We start from the raw sequence: 20,142 nt of genomic DNA, 5'->3' as shown, positions 1-20,142 counted from the left end.
TGATGCCCCCGATGGATGTTTTGGTGTTGTGTGGGTGGGGGTGTTCAGAGTTTAAGACCCACCCCCTCCCTGGAAGGTGGGAACAAGGAGCAGGAACCTGTCCTACCATTTAATATGATCACAGATGTTTCGCTTGTGGTTTCAGCCACATGTTTAAACAAAATCTAGCCGTTATTTGTTAATCATCCCCTAACTGGAGCACTCTCCATGGCAATACTTCCACCAATCAGAGGTAACAGACCAAGCCTTCAGTGCCCTTCGCGCACAGTGAGGATGTTACTTCCCTGTTACTGTTGGATTTTGTTATTCCACAAGCTCCGTCTTGTCCTGACTTCACCAAGCAGGTTTCCTTCCTCAGTAACGGTTTGGTTCTCTCCGGGGATCTGGCTATTTCCTGCCCATCTCAGTGAAATCAGAAAATGTCACTAAAACTCCTTTGGACCCTTCATCAAAATCATTGCCATTCCTTGTCAATAATTGAGATCCCAGCACTGATCCACCGGATATTCCTGTAGTTACTGACTGCTAACCTGAGAAAGTCTGACTTACCCTGACTGTCTATTTCATGGTGAGGACACAATCCTTTATCCATGTCAATGTGTTCCTCACGATCCTGATAGCTCCCACCTTGTTCAGCAAATTTCTGTGCAGCATGTTATCAACCAGCATTTGGTCTTCCTGGGACACTGCGTTCACTGTTTTCCCTCTGTCCATCTAGAGTGTTACTTCACCAACATCAGTCAGCCACATTACTGTGGATCTGGAGTCACATGTAGGCCAGGCCTGGTAAGGATGGCAGATTCCCTGCTGCACGTGAACTACAAGAATTGACAATAAACTCCTGGCCGTCAGTGGTGGTGGTGGGATTTGAACCCAGTGTACTGGCCTAAGATTCTGACTCAGTCGTCTAGTAATATCACTGATCCACCATTGCCATCCTTCAGGATGCCCATGGAAATTACCCGTGATTTCAGCAATTTTCCCAACCCCACCCCAAATATCTTTCTCTACCCCATTGACCCTCCTTCATCAGATTACATTCACAACGTCAGCTACAGATTCCAAAACAAATCACACCGCTGGAACTTGATCCCTGGGTCTCCTAGATCAGAGCTGAAAATGTGTTGCTGGAAAAGCGCAGCAGGTCAGGCAGCATCCATGGAGCAGGAGATTCGACGTTTTGGGCATAAGCCCTTCTTCAGGAATCTTTGGGCTTATGCCCGAAACGTCGATTCTCCTGCTCCTTGGATGCTGCCTGACCTGCTGCGCTATTCCAGCAACACATTTTCAGCTCTGATCTCCAGGATCTGCAGTCCTCACTTTCTCCTAGATCAGAGGCAAGGATATTACCACTGCACCATGACAGCCCTGTATATTGAGCCTTTGTGTAGCCAGAATGAGCAGGTTATGGCTGGTTACAGAACCACGAGGATCAGGAGAGGCCATTCAGCCCCTTGAGCCTGCTTTGCTATTTCATAGGGTTTTGGCTGATCTGATCACAGCCTGTACTCCACTTTCCTGTCTGCTCTGTGTGACCCTTGACCTCACTACCGATCGTTAATCTGTCCATCTCCTTACATTTATTTCCCATGCCAATACCAGCTGCAATCTGGGCCAGTGAATTTCACAGATTCAGGTCCCTCTGAGAGAAGGAATGCCCCATTGTCTCTGGTTTAAATTTGCTGCTCCTTATCCTAAAACTATCGCCTCTCGTTTTAGATCTGTCCGGAGGAGGGCACTTCCTCGCTATGTCTGCTTTGTCATCCCCTTTGGTATCTTAGCGACTTCAAATACATCTCCTGTCATTCTGCTAAACTCCAGAGAGGGTTAGTCCTAAACTGCTCGAGCCCCTCATCCCTGGAATCAATCTCGTGACCCTTCTTTGAATAGCCTCCAATACAATGACTCCCGTTCTCAGGTAAGGGCCCCAAAACTGCCTACACGCTCCAGGAGTGACCTCGCTAAGGTCATGGACAGTTGCAACAACACTTCTCTACTTTTAAACGCTATTCCTTTAGTAATTAATGATAAGGCTCCATTTGTCCACATGTTGCTGAACAAAGAGACCTTGGAGTGCAGGTTCATAGCTCCTTGAAAGTGGAGTCGCAGGTAGATAGGATAGTGAAGGAGGCGTTCGGTATGCTTTCCTTTATTGGTCAGAGTATTGAGTACAAGAGTTGGGAGGTCATGTTGTGGCTGTATAGGACATTGGTTCGGCCACTGTTGGAATATTGTGTGCAATTCTGGTCTCCTTCCTATTGGAAAGAAGTTGTGAAACGTGAAAGGGTTCAGAAAAGATTTACAAGGATGTTGCCAGGGTTGGAGGATTTGAGCTACAGGGAAAGGCTGAACAGGCTGGGGCTGTTTTCCCTGGAGCATCGGAGGCTGAGGGGTGACCTTATAGAGATTTACAAAATTATGAGGGGCATGGATAGGATAAATAGACGAAGTCTTTTTCCTGGGGTCGGGGAGTCCAGAACTAAAGGGCATAGGTTTAGGGTGAGAGGGGAAAGATATAAAAGAGACCTAAGGGGCAACTTTTTCACACAGAGGGTGGTACATGTACGGAATGAGCTGCCAGAGGAAGTGGTGGAGGCTGGTACAATTATAACTTTTTTTTAGATGAGATTACTTACACTGTGGAAACAGGCCCTTCGGCCCAACAAGTCCACACCGACCCTCCGAAGAGCAACCCACCCAGACTCATTCCCTGACACCTAACACTATGGGCAAGTTAGCATGGCCAATCCACCTAACCTGCACACCTTTGGACTGTGGGAGGAAACTGGAGCACCCGGAGGAAACCCATGCAGACACGGGGAGAATGTACAAACTCCACACAGACAGTCGCCTGAGGCGGGAATTGAACCCGAGTCTCTGGGGCTAACTACTGAGCCACTGTGCCGCCCATACAAGGCATTTGGATGGGTATATGAATAGGAAGGGTTTGGAGGGATATGGGCTGGGTGCTGGCAGGTGGGACTAGATTGGGTTGGGATATCTGGTCGGCATGGATGGGTTGGACCGAAGGGTCTGTTTCCATGCTGTACATCTCTATGACTCTATGACTCTGTATGGCCTCAGGGCCATGGATTCACTCAGGTTTGCTGCACGGTGAGTGTGCAGCCCTGGTCCCTCAGGCCTGAGACTCTCAGCTGCAGCAGGGCACACTGTGGGAACAGACTGATCTTCCTCAATGTCCAGGATCCCTCAATGATGGAACTACTGACCAATCAGGGCGAGCGAATGGCAGAGGCGAGCATGGACGAGAGGAAGGCCCCAGGGAGACAGAGGTTTGGAAAGCAGAAGTCACAGCTGCGAAGATATGGCAGAGAAATACATGGCAGAAGAGTTGGCGCAGGGGTCAGGGTTTCAGATTTGTGGGTCATTGGATTCTCTTCTGGGAGGAGTTATACCTGACCTCAAGGGGTTCCAATATCCTTCTCAACAGGTTTGCCAGAGTTGTTGGGAAGTTTTAAATTTGGTTAGCGAAGGTGGGAACCAGAGTGTCAGGTCAGAAGATGCAGTGGTTGGTGTAAAGGGAGACGTAGCGAGCAGAGAGACTGTGAGGAAAGGGGAGGCTAAAATGGCAAGAGGATGGGAGTCCAAGCAGAAAGGCAGGAGGAACAACGCACAGACAGAGCAAACGTTTGAAAAGAAAAAAGTTACATTGGGCGACAGAAACAAATGCAAAAGACAAGAAGTTGCTAAATTCCAAAGGGACACTATGTATAAAGGCACATTATCTAAATGTGCATAGTATTAAAAAAAAAGTTGATGAAATTGTTGTGCAAAGGGATATAGAGTCATAGAGATGTACAGCACGGAAACAGACCTTTCGGTCCAACCTGTCCATGCCGACCAGGTATCCCAACCCAATCTAGTCCCACCTGCCAGCACCCGGCCCATATCCCTCCAAACCCTTCCTATTCATATACCCATCCAAATGCCTCTTAAATGTTGCAATTGTACCAGCCCCCACCACATCCTCTGGCAGCTCATTCCATACATGTACCACTCTCTGCGTGAAATAGTTGCCCCTTAGGTCTCTTTTATTTCTTTCCCCTCTCACCCTAAACTTATGCCCTCTAGTTCTGGACTCCCCCACTCCAGGGAAAAAAGTTTGCCTATTTACCCTATCCATGCCCCTCATAATTTTATAAAACTCTAGAAAGTCACCCCTCAGCCTCCGACGCTCCAGGGAAAACAGCCCCAGCCTGTTCAGCCCCTCCCTGTAGCTCAAACCCTTCAATCCTGGCAACATCCTTGTCAATCTTTTCTGAACCCTTTCAAGTTTCACAACATCTTTCCGATAGGAAGGAGACCAGAACTGCACACAGTATTCCAACAGTGGCCTAACCAATGTCCTGTACAGCCGCAAAATGACCTCCCAACTCCTGTACTCAATACTCTGACCAATAAAGGAAAGCATACCAAACGCCTTCTTCACTCTCCTATCTACCTGCGTCTCCACTTTCAAGGAGCTATGAACCTGCACTCCAAGGTCTCTTTGTTCAGCAACACTCCCTAGGACCTTACTATTAAGTGTATAAGCCCTGCTAAGATTTGCTTTCCCAAATTTATCTGAATTAAACTCCATCTGCCACTTCTCAGCCCATTGGCCCATCTGGTCAAGGTCCTGCTGTAATTTGAGGTAACCCTCTTCGCTGTCCACTACACCTCCAATTTTGATGTCATCTCCAAACTTACTAACTGTACCTCTTATGCTCGCATCTAAATGATTTATGTAAATGACAAAAAGTAGAGGACCCAGCACCGATCCTTGTGGCACTCTACTGGTCACAGGCCTCCAGTCTGAAAAACAACCCTCCACCACCACCCTCTGTCTTCTACCTTTGAGCCAGTTCTGTATCCAAATGGCTAGTTCTCCCTGTATTTAGTGAGATCTAACTTGCTAATCAGTCTCCCATGGGGAACATTGTCGAATGCCTTACTGAAGTCCATATAGATCACATCTACTGCTCTGCCCTCATCAATCCTCTTTGTTACTTCTTCAAAAAACTCAATCAAGTTTGTGAGACATGATTTCCCACACACAAAGCCATGTTGACTATCCCCAATCAGTCCTTGCCTTTCCAAATACATGTACATCCTGTCCCTCAGGATTCCCTCCAACAACTTGCCCACCACTGAGGTCAGGCTCACCGGTCTATAGTTCCCTGGCTTGTCTTTACCGCCCTTCTTAAACAGTGGCACCACGTTTGCCAACCTCCAGTCTTCCAGCACCTCACCTGTGACTATCGATGATACAAATATCTCAGCAAGAGGCCCAGCAATCACTTCCCTAGCTTCCCACAGAGTTCTCGGGTACACCTGGTCAGGTCCTGGGGATTTATCCACTTTTATGTGTTTCAAGACATCCAGCACTTCCTCCTCTGTAATATGGACATTTTTCAAGATGTCACCATCTATTTCCCCACATTCTATGTGATTTAGCTGCCATTACAGACACGTGGGTACAGGGTGATGACGACTGTCACACTGTAAGTAATCTAATCTAATCTAATCTTAAATATCCAAGGGTATCATGCAATAGGGAAGGATAGGCAGGAGGGTAAGGGACGTAGAGTCATGCTCTTAATGAAGGATGGGATTAGGGCGATAGGGAGACACCTTATAGGATCTAAAGAGCAAAATGTTGAATCCATTTGGGTGGAGATCAGGAATAGTAAGGGGAAGAAATCACTGGTGGGTGTAGTGGGCGGCACGATGGCACAGTGGTTAGCACTGCTGCCTCACAGCACCAGCGACCCAGGTTCAATTCCCACCTCAGGCGACTGACTGTGTGGAGTTTGCACAATCTCCCCGTGTCTGCGTGGGTTTCCTCCGGGTGCTCCGGTTTCCTCCCACAGTCCAAAGATGTGCAGGTTAGGGTGGATTGGCCATGCTAAATTGCCCATAGTGTTAGGTGAAGGGGTAAATGTAGGGGTATGGGTGGGCTGTGCTTTGGCGGGTTGGTGTGGACTTATTGGGCCGAAGGACCTGTTTCCACACTGTAAGTAATCTAGTCTGTAGGGCACCCATTTATAATGCTACAGTGGCACAGACAACCAATCAGGAAATATCTGAGGCCTGTAATAATGGAACGGGGGATGTGAACAGGCCAGTGATTGGCCGAATCAAGCCGGTAGAGGCAGCCTTGAAAAGGAGTTCATCGAAACTATCCATGATCACTTTCTTGAACAGTGTGTTACCGAACCTTGAAGGAGGTGTGCAATCCTAGATCAGGTCCTGTGTAATGAGACAGCTACAATTAACAATCTCTCAGTTAAGGCTCCTCTCTGTAAGAATGATCACAGTTTGGTTGGATTTCAGATACTAATGGAGGGTAAAATGGTATCATCTAAAACCAGGGTGTTATCCTGAAACAAGGCAGACTATAATGGGGTGAGGAAGGATTGGCTCAATTAGACTGAGATAACAAGTTATCTGGTGGAACAGTGGAGTACCTTCAAAGAGATTTTTGAAAGTGCTCAAGGATCGTGTATTCCGCTCAAAAACAAGGATAGCAAGGGCAGGAAGAGCCAGCCTGGGATAACGGGGAAATAAAGGAAGGCGGAAAATGTGTTGCTGGAAAAGCGCAGCAGGTCAGGCAGCATCTAAGGAGCAGGAGAATCGACGTTTCGGGGATGAGCCCTTCTTTAGGAGCCTTCCTGAAGAAGGGCTCATGCACGAAACGTCGATTCTCGTGTTCCAGCTCTGATCTCCAGCATCTGCAGTCCTCACCTTCTCCCCAAATAAAGGAAGGCATCCTGTTAAAAGCTCAGGCTGACAGAGTCGCCGAGAGTAGGGGGAAACTTGGGAAAACTTTAAGAAGCAATCAAGAACCACAAAGCAAACAATAAACAAAGGAGAGACAGGTTCTGAATGTAAACTAGCACAGAATATCAAAACAGGCAGGAAACGTTTTTATCGGTATGTAAAACAGAAACGGTGGCTAAAGTGGACAGGTCCCTTGCAGGATGAGAAAGGGGAATGAATATTGGATAATGCTGTCAGTCAGGCTTCACAGTGGAAGGTGCCTGACATCCCAAAGGATGATGTTAAGGATACAATGGGAGGTGAGAACTTCAATTATTATCACAAAAGCGGTAGTGTTGAGCAAGCATGAGGGTCTAAAGGTAGAGAGGTCTCCTGGTCCTGATGGAATGCATCCGAAGGTGCTGAGAGAAATGGTGAAAGTTATAGTAGATGGGTTAGTGGTAATTTACCAAAATTCCCTGAACTCCGGGCAGGTCCTGGCGGACTGGAAGACAGTGAATGTCACGGTGCTGTTTACAAAAGGGAGTAGGCAAAAGGCAGGAAACTATAGGCCAGTCAGTATCGGGAAAATGCTGGAGACTATCGTTAAAGAAGGAATGGTAAGACGTCTGGATGGAGGGAGTTCCATCAGGCAGATGCAGCCTGGATTCAGGAAGGGACGGTCGTGTTTGACAAACTTCCTAGAGTTCTTTGAGGATGTAACAAGCGCAGTGGGTGGAGGGGAACAGGTGGAAGTTGTACACTTGGATTTCCAGAAGGCGTTCGATAAGGTGCAGCATAAAAGACCTATCCATAAAATAAGAATGCATGGAATTGCGGGGATTTACTTACATGGATAGAGGACTGGCTAACCAATAGAAAGCAGAGAGTCGGGATAGTTGGGTATTTCTCTGATTGGAGATCAGTGGTGAGTGCGGGGCCACAGGGATCAGTGTTGGGACAGCAATTGTTCATTACTTTTTTCATAGAATCCTTACAGTGTGGAAACAGGCCCTTCGGCCCTACAAGTCCACATCAACCCTCTGAAGAGTATCCCACCCAAACCCATTCCCCATTTTTCTACTTTTACCCCTAACTTACACATCCCTGAATGCTATGGGACAATTTCCCATGGCCGATCCACCCTGACCTGCACATCTTTGTGACTGTGGGAGGAAACCGGAGCACCCGGAGGAAAACCACACAGACACGGGGAGAATGTGCAAACTCCACACAGACAGTCACCCAAGGGTTGGAATTGAACCTGGGTCCCTGGCGCTGAGAGGCAGCAGTGCCTACCACTGAGCCACCGTGCCGTGCAAATATATATCATATATGATACATGTAAATGATTTGGAAGAGCAGACCGTCTGTAATGTATCTAAGATTGCTGATGACACTAAATTGAGTGGAAAATAAACTGTGCAGAGGATGTGGAGACTCTGCAGAGAGATTTCGATAGGTTAGTGAGGGAGCAAGGGTCTGGTAGATGGAGGACAGTGTTGGTAAATGTGAGGGCATCCACTTTGGAAGCAACAACAGGAGGTCAGAATATTATATAAATGGGGAAAGGTTAAGGATGCTGTTATGCAGAGGGACGTGGGAGTGCTCGTACATGAACCATTAAAAGTTGATTTGCAGATGCACCAAGTAAACAGGAAGGCAAACAGAATACTGGCTTTCATTGCTAGAGAGAATGAATTTCAGAGCAGGGAGAATCTGCTGCAATTGTACAAGTTGTTGGTGAGGCTGCAACTGGAGTATTGTGCACAGTTCTGGTCTCCTTACTTGGAGGAGGATATATGGCTTTGGAGGCAGTGCAGAGGAAGGTCACCAGGTTGATTCAGAGATAAGGGGGTTACCCTATGAGGAAAGGTTGAACAGCCAGGGACTGTACTCATTAGAATTTAGAAGAATGAGAGGGGATCTTATAGAAACATAAAATTATGAAAGGAATAGATAAGATAGAGGCAGGCAAATAAGTCGTTTCTGCGGTTGGGCGAGACGAGGTCTAGAGGACATGGCCTCGAGATTAGGGGGAGTAGATTTAGGACAGAGATGAGGAGGAATTGCTTTTCACAGAGAGTACCGAATCTATGGAATTCTCTGCCCAGGCAGCTTCATTAAATATATTCAAGAGACAGTCGGATAGGTTTTTGCATGGTAGGGGAATTAGGCAGGTAGGAGGAGCTGAGACGGTGGATAGATCAGCCATAAGATCAATGAAAGACAGAGCAGGCTTGATGGACCAAATGGCCTACACCTGCTTCTCTTACTTAAAAACATTCCTGCCTTTCTGACAGTAACATCTGTGCCATCCATGGAGACGTCTTTAAACAGATACAGTCCCAGAGTCACACAGTCTCACACTCACACAGTCCCACAGTTACACAGTCCCAGAGTCACACAGTCCCAGAGTCCCAGAGTCCCACAGTCACACATTCCCAGAGTCCCACAGTCACACAATCCCAGAGTCACACAGTACCAGAGTCACACAGTCACACAGTCCCAGAGTCACACAGTCACACAGTCCCAGTGTCACACAGTCCCAGTGTCACACAGTCCCAGAGTCACACAGTACCAGAGTCACACAGTCACACAGTCCCAGTGTCCCACAGTCACACAGTCCCAGAGTCACACAGTCACACAGTCACACAGTCCCAGTGTCACAGAATTGCACAGAAATAGAACCCTTGGTCCAACTTGTCCATGCCAACCAGATAACCTTACCTAATCTCGTCCCATTTGCCAGCACTTGGCCCATATCCCTCCAAACCCTTCCTATTCATATACCCATCCAGACGCATTTTAAATGCTGTAATTGTAGCAGCCTCCACCACTTCCTCTGGCAGCTCATTCTACACGTGCCCCACTCTGTGCATGAAAACGTTGCCCCTTAGGTCCCTTTCAAATTTTGCCCTCTCACACTAAACCTTTGCCCTCTAGTTCTGGACTCCCCCATCCCATCTATGCCCCTCATGATTTTATAAACCTCTATAAGGTCACCCCTCAGCCTCCGACGCTCCAGGGAAAACAGCCCCAGCCTGTTCAGCCTCTCCCTGTAGTACAAATCCTCCAACCCTGACAACATCCTTGTAAATCTGTTCTGAACCCTCTTTTGTTTCACAACATCTTTCCGATAGGAAGGAGACCCGAATTGCACATAGTGTTCCAAAGTGTGAGATTTTCCCCCAAAATTAATTAGGTTTGACATTGCAATTGTTTAAGATCCAATTTACTGTCAATCTGACCCTATCCACAAAACGGCATTTCAATAACAGGAATAAATCAGAATGTTATCCATCTTTTGATTAGATCAGATAACATTTACTCACAAAGCAATGAGCTTCCATAACTGAAACAAACAGCAACTGTGGGTTCTTTCAGTGAGTTTCACTCAATTTCAGCTCCATTAATAAAACTGTAACAGGTGCCCACTTTTAAATCCATCCAGGAATATTCCTAAATGGAAGCTGAGAGATACGATGCGCAGTCTGGCTCCGGGAACCTGAAGGCTCAGCTGCCAGGAGCTGAAACCTCCTAAGTTTCCCAGGAGTTAAAGTTTCCCTGTCCCTCCTCACACTGACTCCGTCATTAACTGGATGATTGTGGTTTGGGAAGAGGGGAGTGCTGCTGCTGTGAGTAAGCTGTAGCTACACACTCCCTGTTGTGTCTCAAATCACATCATCCATTTCCCACCTCGGAACCAGAAACCAGCAAACCCACATCACGGCCCTGAGATTCCAATTACTGCCAGGAAACGGGTCATTTCAGCTCCAACTCACTGTATCCCCAGTCTTGGGAAAATCTTCACTAATGTCACATTCCATTTGTGACAAAAGCCAAACTCACCTCTAGAGTCGGTGCCACTGACTGTTTGAGACAACAGAGCCCAGGGTTCACAGAGGCCATTCAGCCCCTTTGAAGGGGCTAGCCAGCACAATGGGCTGAAAGGCTTCCTTCTGCCCTTTAACAACTCTCTGATTCATTACCCACTCACTCCGACTTCAGAACCTCACAAAAACTGTCCAATTCTCATTCAGTCTCCTGTTGAAGGTAACAGCTGAAACAGCCCCCCAGTGAAGTTTGGGGAAGTGCAGTCCAGATCACAACAATGTACTGGGTTAGATAAACGTAACAGCCCACCCTCCGTCCCCCAGGCACCAAGACCTAGCATCCTGCTATCAACTGAACAACCACATCCTCACTCAGGCCATTCACTGCTGTACCCACATCGCACACACACAAACACACAGAGACAGACTTACCCCAAACACCAGCTCATACCGAACACTGGTCCAGGACTCACAGCACCTCTCCATTTCCCGGGCTGGGAAGGGCAAGGCTCCCCAGGGTCACTGTCATCAGCAAAGTGCAACCTCGCCGTTCCTGTGCAAGGGAGGGCCGCACTGTCAGAGGGTCAGTGCTGAGGGAGTGCCGCACTGTCAGAGGGTCAGTGCTGAGGGAGTGCTGCACTGTCAGAGGGTCAGTGCTGAGGGAGTGCCGCACTGTCAGAGGGTCAGTGCTGAGGGAGTGCCGCACTGTCAGAGGGTCAGTGCTGAGGGAGTGCCGCACTGTCAGAGGGTCAGTGCTGAGGGAGTGCCGCACTGTCAGAGGGTCAGTGCTGAGGGAGTGCCGCACTGTCAGAGGGTCAGTGCTGAGGGAGTGCCGCACTGTCGGAGGGTCAGTACTGAGGGAGTGCTGCACTGTCGGAGGGTCAGTGCTGAGGGAGTGCTGCACTGTCAGAGGGTCAGTGCTGAGGAAGTGCTGCACTGTCAGAGGGTCAGTGCTGAGGGAGTGCTGCACTGTCAGAGGATCAGTGCTGAGGGAGTGCCGCACTGTCGGAGGGTCAGTGCTGAGGGAGTGCCGCACTATCAGAGGTTTCTATGAGGCTCCCCCTCATGTTCTGAACTCTAGTGAATATCCTGTAGCCTGCCCAATCTAATCTCACTCACACACCTGCCCTGTCATCCCGGGAATGTGTCTGGGAAACCGTTGCTGTATTCCCTTCCAGAGGCAGAACATCCTTCCTGAGATATCGGGACCTACTCAGGTGTGGTCTCACCAAGGCTCTATGTAAATGCAGTAAACCATCCCTGATCTTGCTCGGGAATCCTCTCACTATGGGGGCCTACACAGGGGAATTTATCCTTGAAAGTAGCCCGGGCCGGTAATAATGAGGAGAGAATGGTGAGGGTGGGAGTGTTCTCCATGGAACTGAGATGTTGTGGGGGGTGGTGTGATTGAGGTCGAGGGGTCGGGATAGAGTACGCAGGATGAACCTGTCTTCCATGGCAGCCAGTTCAACAACCAGGGGTCAGCGATTCAAGTGAAGGGGTGGAGGATCGGGGGGAGGTGTGAGGGTGAGTGATTTTATACAGAGGGTGGTGGCTGTCTGGAACTCACTGCTTGAGTTTGTGGAGGAGCCAGAGACCGTAAAATCTTAAAAACTACCTGGATCTGCAGGGTCATTGGCAATGAGCAGGAAGATGTGATTTGAAAGGGTATCTGGGAATGACATGGATAAGATGGGCCAACTGGCCCCCTTCTGTACTGTATCATTTCTCTGGTTCTATTGCATTTACCTCCCTCACCGTCTGCTGTACCCACACGCTATCTCTCAGCGACTGGTGTACCAGGGTGCCCAGGTCTCATTGCACCCCGCCCCTTTCTCAGTCAATCACCACTCAGATAATAATCTGCCTTCCTGTTCTAGCTCCCAAAGGGGCTAACCCCACACTGATCCACATTAAACTGCACCTGCCATGTGTTAGCCCACTCCCTCAGCCTGTCCCCATCTCTGTGAGATCTCTGCATCCTCCCTCCCTCCCTCCCTCCCAGCTTTGTGTTACCTGGAAACCTGGAGAAGGTACAAGCTGCTTCTCATCGAAATCATGACTCTCTGGTGTGAATAACCAGGGACCCAGCACTGACCCCTGCCGTGCCTCACTCTCACTGAGAATGGGCCAGTTATTCAGATTCTCTACTTCCTGCCTGTACTCCAGCCCTCAATCCACACCCGGGGATCACTCTCAATCTCACCTGCTTCACTTCAGCCATGAGCTAGGATGACAGGGCCTACTGAGAGGGCTGAATGGCCTATTTGTTGATCTGTTGCAGGGATGTGGATTGTAATTGTTCCTACATTCTTTGTAACCCACTTGTCCTGGATTCGCCGAACGTGTTAGTGTCAGTGGGAATGGGCTGAGTGCACGATCCTATCACAGCCGTTAGTGTCACTGATGAAGGAGATTGTGTGCAGTTGGTGGAACAGAACGCAGTGTGATGGAAACTGAGCTTTATATGGTCAACTTTAATCTTAGTTGCTGAGGCTTGGAGTCCTGCTTTTGAGTTAGTAACAGGAGTTTTGATGAGTGTCTGAAGTTAATACTTATCCTATGAACAGTTCTGTAGCCACGGTGATGTATTTGAGAAACAGTTTTAATGTCTACCTTTAGAATTATTGGACTTTTGATTGTCTCCCATTATTTCTAACCCACCAGGAGGAATAATGGGGAGCCAAAGATTTGTTCGAGAGCCCTGGAGATTAGGTTGTACACAAAGCTGACTTGATCAGTCATATTTTATTTGCACAGCGCAGCATAGGAACAGGAGTAGACCATTCAGCCCATCTAGGCTGCCCTGCCATTCAATACAATCGCGGTTTATCAAACATTTAAATACCTTTTACTCACCCAAAGCCCCGTGCACCACGAACCAGGAATCTACCATACACCATTAGGAAAAGCAACAGGAGAAGGCCATTCAGCCCATCAAGCCGACTCCACTATTCAATAGGATCATGGCTGATCCAACATTCCGCATGTCCACCTTAATCCAGGGTCTCTCTAACAATCTCAGCCTTAAATATCCACACGGACCCTGCCCCCACAGCTCTCTCTGTGGTAAGGAGTTCCAAAGATTCTCAACTCTCTGAGAGAGGAAATTCCTCCCCATCTCAGTCTGACACTGGTGCCCCTTTCTTCTGAGACTGTGCTCCCATCGTCCCAGACCCTCCCATGAGGGGGACCATCCTCTCAGCATTGACCCGTCAAGCCCCTGAAGAATCCGATAGGTTTCAGTGAGATCCCCTCTCATTCTTCCAAACCCCAGGGAGCAGAGTCCCAACCTGTTTAGCCTTTGCACATGGGGCAACCCCTCCATCCCTGGGATCATCCTCATGATCCTTCTCTGAACTGTCTCCAATGAGATGAGAGCTTTCCTGCTGTTATATTCATTCACGAGATGAGGGCATCACTGACCAGTTACTGTCCATCCCTAATTACCCAGAAGGCAATTCAGAATCAACCCCATGGCTGTGGGTCTGGAGTCACATGTGGGCCAGACCAGGTAGGGTTGGCAGATTCCTTCCCTGAAGGGCATTAGTGACCCAGGTGGGTTTTCCCAACAATTAACAATGGATTTTCACAGTCACTATTAGACTCTTCATTCCAGAGTTTTATTGAATTCCAATTTCATCAACTGCTACTTAAACCCAGGTTAAACCCAGGACATTGCCTGGGTCTCAGCGAGAATCCCACCAGGGTCTTGTCTCCTTATATAAGGAGATGAAAACTGTTTTTTGTGTTGTCTGCAGATTGGGCTGCAGTAATTTCACTTTTAATGTCCAAGTAATTAATGCAAATTGTGAACCGTTCCAGTCCCAGCACCCAGCTCCAGTCCCAGCACCCAGTCCCAGAACCCAGCACCCAGTTCCAGTCCCAGCACGCAGCTCCACTCCCAGCACCCAGTCCCAGAACCCAGCACCCAGTTCCAGTCCCAGCACGCAGCTCCACTCCCAGCACCCAGTCCCAGAACCCAGCACCCAGTTCCAGTCCCAGCACCCAGCTCCAGTCCCAGCACCCAACTCCAGTCCCAGCACCCTGCACCCAGCTCCAGTCCCAGCACCCAGCTCCACTCCCAGCACCCAGTTGCAGTCCCAGCACCCAGTTCCAGTCCCAGCACCCAGTCCCAGCACCCAGCTCCACTCTCAGCACCCAGTTCCAGTCCCAGTACCCAGTTCCAGTCCCAGCACCCAGTCCCAGCACCCAGCACCCAGTTCCAGTCCCAGCACCCAGTTCCAGTCCCAGCACCCAGCTCCAGACCCAGCACCCAGTGCCAGTCCCAGCACCCTGCACCCAGTTCCAGTCCCAGCACCCAGTTCCAGTCCCAGCACCCACCACCCAGTTCCAGTCCCAGCACCCAGTTCCAGTCCCAGCACCCAGTCCCAGCACCCAGCTCCAGTCCCAGCACCCAGTCCCGGCACCCAGCACCCAGCTCCAGTCCCAGCACCCAACTCCAGTCCCAGCACCCTGCACCCAGCTCCAGTCCCAGCACCCAGCTCCACTCCCAGCACCCAGTTGCAGTCCCAGCACCCAGTCCCAGCACCCAGCTCCACTCCCAGCACCCAGTTCCAGTCCCAGCACTCAGCTCCAGTCCCAGCACCCAGCTCTACTCCCAGCACCCAGCTCCACTCCCAGCACCCAGCACCCAGTTCCAGTCCCAGCACCCAGTTCCAGTCCCAGCACCCAGCTCCAGTCCCAGCACCCAGTGCCAGTCCCAGCACCCTGCACCCAGTTCCAGTCCCAGCACCCAGTCCCAGCACCCAGCACCCAGTTCCAGTCCCAGCACCCAGCTCCAGTCCCAGCACCCAGTCCCAGCACCCAGCACCCAGTTCCAGTCCCAGCACCCAGTTCCAGTCCCAGCACCCAGCTCCAGTCCCAGCACCCAGTGCCAGTCCCAGCACCCTGCACCCAGTTCCAGTCCCAGCACCCAGTCCCAGCACCCAGTTCCAGTCCCAGCACCCAGCTCCAGTCCCAGCACCCAGTCCCAGCACCCAGCACCCAGTTCCAGTCCCAGCACCCAGTTCCAGTCCCAGCACCCAGCTCCAGTCCCAGCACCCAGTGCCAGTCCCAGCACCCTGCACCCAGTTTCAGTCCCAGCACCCAGTTCCAGTCCCAGCACCCAGCACCCAGCTCCAGTCCCAGCACCCAGTCCCAGCACCCAGCACCCAGTTCCAGTCCCAGCACCCAGCTCCAGTCCCAGCACCCAGCACCCAGTCCCGGCACCCAGCACCCAGCTCCAGTCCCAGCACCCAACTCCAGTCCCAGCACCCTGCACCCAGCTCCAGTCCCAGTACCCAGCTCCACTCCCAGCACCCAGTTGCAGTCCCAGCACCCAGTCCCAGCACCCAGCACCCAGTTCCAGTCCCAGCACCCAGTCCCAGCACCCAGCACCCAGTTCCAGTCCCAGCACCCAGCTCCACTCCCAGCACCCAGTTCCAGTCCCAGCACCCAGTTCCAGTCCCAGCACCCAGCACCCAGTTCCAGTCCCAGCACCCAGTTCCAGTCCCAGCACCCAGCTCCAGTCCCAGCACCCAGTGCCAGTTCCAGTCCCAGCACCCAGTCCCAGCACCCAGCACCCAGTTCCAGTCCCAGCATCCAGCACCCAGTTCCAGTCCCAGCACCCAGCTCCAATCCCAGCACCCAGTCCCAGCACCCAGCACCCAGTCCCAGCACCCAGCTCCACTCCCAGCACCCAGCTCCACTCCCAGCACCCAGTTGCAGTCCCAGCACCCAGTCCCAGCACCCAGCACCCAGTTCCAGTCCCAGCACTCAGCTCCAGTCCCAGCACCCAGCTCTACTCCCAGCACCCAGCTCCACTCCCAGCACCCAGTTCCAGTCCCAGCACCCAGTTCCAGTCCCAGCACCCAGTCCCAGCACCCAGCACCCAGTTCCAGTCCCAGCACCCAGCTCCACTCCCAGCACCCAGTGCTAGTCCCAGCACCCTGCACCCAGTTCCAGTCCCAGCACCCAGTCCCAGCACCCAGCACCCAGTTCCAGTCCCAGCACCCAGTCCCAGCACCCAGCACCCAGGTCCAGTCCCAGCACCCAGCACCCAGTCCCGGCACCCAGCACCCAGTTCCAGTCCCAGCACCCAGTCCCAGCACCCAGCACCCAGTTCCAGTCCCAGCACCCAGTCCCAGCACCCAGCACCCAGGTCCAGTCCCAGCACCCAGCTCCAGTCCCAGCACCCAGCTCCACTCCCAGCACCCTGCACCCAGCTCCAGTCCCAGCACCAGATCCACTCCCAGCACCCAGTTCCAGTCCCAGCACCCAGTGGCAGTCCCAGCACCCAGTTCCAGTCCCAGCACCCAGCTCCAGTCCCAGCACCCAGTTCCAGTCCCAGCACCCAGTACCAGACCCAGCACCCAGCTCCAGTCCCAGCACCCAGCTCCAGTCCCAGCACCCAGTGCCAGACCCAGCACCCAGTCCCAGCACCCAGTTCCAGTCCCAGCACCCAGCTCCAGTCCCAGCACCCAGTTGCAGTCCCAGCACCCAGCACCCAGCTCCAGTCCCAGCACCCAGTTCCAGTCCCAGCACCCAGCTCCAGTCCCAGCACTGATCTCTGTGGACCCCAGTGGATACAGGTGATGGCCCTGATAAACGACTCTTTATGCCCACTCCCTGTTTCCTGCCTCATGAACCAATTCTCTGTCCATGCCAATACACCAGCACCAACACTGGGCTCTTATCTAATGACTTAACCTTTTGTCAAGTGCCCAGTCCAAATACAATACATCATCTGGTCCCCACTGTCCATTCTGGTTGGAACGTCCTCAAAGTACTCTCATGGATGAGTCAGACACGATTTCCCTTTCATGAGGTCATGCTGACCTGGTTTGATTAGATTATCATTTTCCAATTTATTACTTCCTTAAGAACTGATTGCAATACAGAATGGATTGTGAGAATCTTTTCCCCATGGTAGGCGTGTCTGAGACCAGATGGTAAAAGTTTAAGGACTCCCTACCCCGGGGAAAAGACTTTGGCTATTCACCTTATCTATGCCCCTCATGGTTTGATACACGTCTAATTGGTCACCCTCCCATGCTCCGATGTTCCAGGGACAGAAGCCCCCAGCCTGGCCAACCTCTCCTGATAACTCCAGCTTTCAAATCCCGGTAATATCCACGTAAACTGTTTTTGCGTCCATTTCAGTTTAATGACATCCTCCCTCCAGCAGGACACCCTGAACTGTACACAATATTCCAGATGTGGCCTTTCCAGTGTCTTGTCCAGCTGTGACATCGTGTCCGAGCCCTGCTCTCAATGTGCTGACCAATAAAGGCAAGTGTCCCAGGGACCTTCTCCTCTGCTCTGTCTCCCTGCACTTCCTCCAAAAGATTCACAACCATTTGTATAAATAAAAACTCCTTCTTGCAAACCCAAGAGTCTTCTGTCTTATTTTTATTTTGAATTCCCCAACCAGAGAACCCTCCTAGCTGCATCCACCCTGTCGTTCCCTTAAAATATCTTTTATGTTTCAATAAGATCATCTCTCACTCTTCAAAATTCGAGAGAATCCAGACCCTGCTTGCCCCAGCCTCTCTCCAGAGGACACCCCTACCATCCCAGGAACCAGTCAGTTGAATCTTTATTGCAGTCTCTCTATGGCAATGTCATCTTTCCTGAGGAAAGGACCCAAAACTGCACACAGTACTCCAGGTGCAGTCTAACCAAGCTCCTGTACACTTAGAGTCACAGAGTCCTACAGCAGGGAGACAGGCCCTTTGGCCCAATGTGGTCCGTGCTGACCAAAATGTCCATCCACACCAACCCCATTTCCCTGCACTTGGTCCATATCGTTCTAAACCTTTCCTATCCATGTATTTGTCCAAATGCCTTTTAAATGTACCGCTGGCAGTTCATTCCATATGCGTACCACCGTCTGTGTGAAAAAGTGCCCCTCCAGTTCCCTTTTATTTCTTTCCCCTCGAACCTTAAACCCAGGCCCTCTTGTCCTCAATTCCCCAACCCTGGGAAAAAGACTGAGTACATTCACACTATCTATGCCTCTCATGATCTTATCTGCTTCTATAACATCCTCCCTCAGTCTCCTACACGCTAAAGGAAAAAGTCCTGGCTTGTCCAACCATTCCCAATTGAAGCAAGAATTCACTACTCCTGTACTCAAATCCTCATGGGATAAAGGCGAACATTCTATTACCCCTCCTAATAGATTGCTGCACCTGTACGTTAGCCTTCAGTGACTTATCCACAAGGACACCTTTTGTACACTTTCCAACCTCTCACCATTTAAAAAATATTCTGTGCATCTGTACCTCCTACCAAAGAGGACAGCCGCACAGTTTTCCACATTATATTACATCTGCCCATGTCCCACTCCTCCTGAAGCCTCTTCACATCATCCTCACAACAGATTCCCACTTTGCATTTTATCATCTGCAAATTCGGAAATATCATATATGCTCCCCACATCCAAATCATTTCTATATATTGAAACCCAATCTCCTGTGCCTCTTCACAGTCTGCCTTGCTATTTGTCTTTGGGTCAGCTGCAAATACAGCTGTCATATGTCTTTATTCTCCTTATGTCAATCATTGAAATAAAGTGTAAAACGCTGAGGGATCCCACTTGTCACACTGTGTCAGTCAGGCAAAGACCCATTCAGATATACTGTTTTCTGGCAACCAGACAATCTTCTCTTCATGAAGGTAAAAACACTGACTGCAGATGCTGGAAACCAGATTCTGGATCAGTGGTGCTGGAAGAGCACAGCAGTTCAGGCAGCATCCGAGGAGCAGCGAAATCAAGGTTTCGGGCAAAAGCCCTTCATCAGGAATAAAGGCAGAGAGCCTGAACCGTGGAGAGATAAGCTAGAGGAGGGTGGGGGTGGGGAGAGAGTAGCATAGAGTACAATGGGTGAGTGGGGGAGGGGATGAAGGTGATAGGTCAGGGAGGAGAGGGTGGAGTGGATAGGTGGGAAAGGAGCTAGGCAGGTCGGACAAGTCCGGACAAGTCATGGGGACAGTGCTGAGCTGGAAGTTTGGAACTGGGGTGAGGTGGGGGAAGGGGAAATGAGGAAACTGTTGAAGTCCACACTGATGCCCTGGGGTTGAAGTGTTCCGAGGCGGAAGATGAGGCGTTCTTCCTCCAGGCGTCGGGTGGTGAGGGAGCGGCGGTGAAGGAGGCCCAGGACCTCCATGTCCTCGGCAGAGTGGGAGGGGGAGTTGGAATGTTGGGCCATGGGGCGGTGTGGTTGATTGGTGCAGGTGTCCTGGAGATGTTCCCTAAAGCGCTCTGCTAGGAGGCGCCCAGTCTCCCCAATGTAGAGGAGACCGCATCGGGAGCAACGGATACAATAAATGATATTGGTGGATGTGCAGGTAAAACTTTGATGGATGTGGAAGGCTCCTTTAGGGCCTTGAATAGAGGTGAGGGAGGAGGTGTGGGCACAGGTTTTACAGTTCCTGCGGTGGCAGGGGAGGTGCCAGGATGGGAGGGTGGGTTGTAGGAGGGTGTGGACCTGACCAGGTAGTCACGGAGGGAACGGTCTTTGCGGAAGGCGGAAAGGGG

This window comes from Hemiscyllium ocellatum, chromosome 14 (assembly GCF_020745735.1).
Source record: "Hemiscyllium ocellatum isolate sHemOce1 chromosome 14, sHemOce1.pat.X.cur, whole genome shotgun sequence".
Taxonomy (NCBI): domain Eukaryota; kingdom Metazoa; phylum Chordata; class Chondrichthyes; order Orectolobiformes; family Hemiscylliidae; genus Hemiscyllium; species Hemiscyllium ocellatum.
Note: the sequence above shows the minus strand (reverse complement) of the source record.